The following is a 2,603-nucleotide window of genomic DNA, read 5'->3' on the forward strand; positions in this document are numbered from 1 at the left end:
ATCAACAAAAATACAACCAATAATTATTTATAAATGATCCAACATATGGAAATACATAAGGAAAGAGAAAGTAGAATGTTTTGAAAATCTACCTTGTTCAAATTTTTTACAAAATCTGAAAAAAAACTTTGTAATCACATTCTTCTAATTTGTATGTATCATTCCTAGCATTGTATGATAAGTTTGCGATTTCTATAATAGATTCAAGTTGTACAAAAGCATGATCTGTCAAATCATACTTATACATTTGTTTCCCATTTATTCTATTATACCAACATAATTGAAGCTCGATGCCTTCTAATCTATCCAAAAGTTCAATGTCATTATGGTAATCAAACACCCTATTACCATCCTTCTTCCTTATTCTTTGAACCCTTCCAATGTACCACGTTCCACAAGAAACACCTTGTTTTGTACTTCGAGGAACACCTTTTCTTGCAGTACATTCAGTGGGGGGAATTGAGCTGCTTTCAAACAACACCCCACAATTTGATCCAATTCCAAAGCAAATTGAAACACCCTTTTGTGGAGCCTTCCCATCTCACCTAAAGTAGACCCCATTTCTCACTTTTGGCAACCTATCTTTCGATAATGTCGGATTTCCATTCATTGACTAACCAAACATGCTTTAAACATATCCTTACCATTAAGATCCACCACTGGCTTTATTGTTTTGCTTCCATTTTCATCAATGGAATCTAAAATTTCATCCAACTCGTGTCTCCACTCACTTTCCATTATTTGCAATTCACTTTCATTGTGTACCAATGATGACGAAGATTGGAATATAGAGTTGGAACAACTCGGTGGAGAAGCATCAACTACTTCATCCACAATTTGGAATGTTGGATAATTTCGATCCTCTGTCCATGGTTTAACCCACCAAGAAGATTGAGTGTAATTTTCTCGTTGCATTCCAAGAGTTGATAAAATATCTTGTGCATCCTTCAATCCAATCTTAAGGGCTTCTACAATTTTAGTGTTTGTGGATATTGAATCATATTACAACAATATATCAATGTTTTGTATTGTTTCTTGGTGCAATCTATTCCAAATTCTTTCTTGCTTCTTATGATATTTGTTAAAATGACGCTCTTGGGGATTTGATTCTTCTTCAGCAACTCTATTAAGGGTTCCAACAGCATGAAGAAATTCAATGAAATCATAGGCCCTCTCCACTCCAACCATCCCACCAACTTTACTAAAGAAGTTCTCACATACATATGACCTAGTCAAGTGCAAAACACATGGAAAGTTAGAATAATGATCTCGAAACAATCTCATCAACAAAACTGAAAAATGGAAAGAATTTGTCACATCTTGATATGCTTCTCTGTTGATGAAATTTATGTTGGCATTCATATGAGATTGTTTTTGTACCCAACATAACCATAATGTGAAGAAATGATGAACTCGTGAAGCATTTCACACCCTTTCCCAAAGGTTCAAACTATGAGACATAAAGATGTCAATGTAGTCAACAACAATCATTAGATAAGTCTCTGTAGCTAGTGTCCTCTCTATCTTTCCACTTGGTGTACTTCTCAACTCTTTCAAACACCTCTGAACATGCCTTGAAGCAATGCGTTGTGCGGATCCCCAATTTTGTCAATCCATCCTCTCTATATCTTCACCCATAAGCTTGTGATAATCCACTTTAAAAGTGTGATAAACCATTCTGACATGACCAAAACTTATGTAATCATTTTCTAAAACCAATTATCGTTGACCGCTAAACAAAGGATTCACTAGCTTTTTTCCGTTGTGGATGTAATCTTGGTCATGCAATCTTGTTACATTGCAACCATTGTACAACCTGGTTAGCCTCCACCCTTCACAAGGAATTTTATATCGAAGACCTAATGTTGAAGAATAATCCTTCAACATAATTTGTCTTCTTCTGTTATCCCCATCCGAGGAATGACCAAGAATAGGTCCCAAATTATTTTCCACGTGTTTCTTCCACATAGATTCTACCTTTTCCTATTGTTGATAAACAAAATTTGCATTGAACCTATTGCATGTTGGATGAAAAACCACAACCAAACGAAGAATCCTTTCATGTAAGGGGTTTGCAATAATAACACGTGCGTAATGGCCAATAACATTGTTCTTAAAATAATCTGTTATAATCTCATAGCCTACAGCTCCATCACCAACTCTCACCAAGAAATGTGATTGGAATTGATGTTATTCTTTCGTACCACAAAACCCCACCAGTTTATCACTTTTTTCTACCCACCTAACATATTTTTTCACAACTGTTTCAGCTTCAGCGAGCAATACAGGAATTGGGCCATCTATACCATGCTTGGCTTTATAAGAAGCATAAAATTTTCCGACTGCCTAAAAAATATGCTCGTGGTCCCCGGGGATATATGCTAATGACTTTGTAACTTGCCTTAAAGTCGTAGATATTGAAGGACCATCTACATTCAAGCTAATAAAGCTATGTAATCTAGGGCCTCCCCGTAACTTGATCATCTCATAAAGGGATTTTTTGGATGTACTATACCTTCTCCCTGATTTTGCATGCATCAAGTTATGAAAGATATCTTTGAAAAATTCCAAACTGCATCTTTACCTTGTAATTGTCCTTTCTT

This window comes from Pinus tabuliformis, chromosome 9 (genome assembly GCF_031772625.1).
Source record: "Pinus tabuliformis cultivar Carrire ecotype Pingquan chromosome 9, CPIR1, whole genome shotgun sequence".
In the NCBI taxonomy this organism is placed as follows: Eukaryota; Viridiplantae; Streptophyta; class Pinopsida; order Pinales; family Pinaceae; genus Pinus; species Pinus tabuliformis.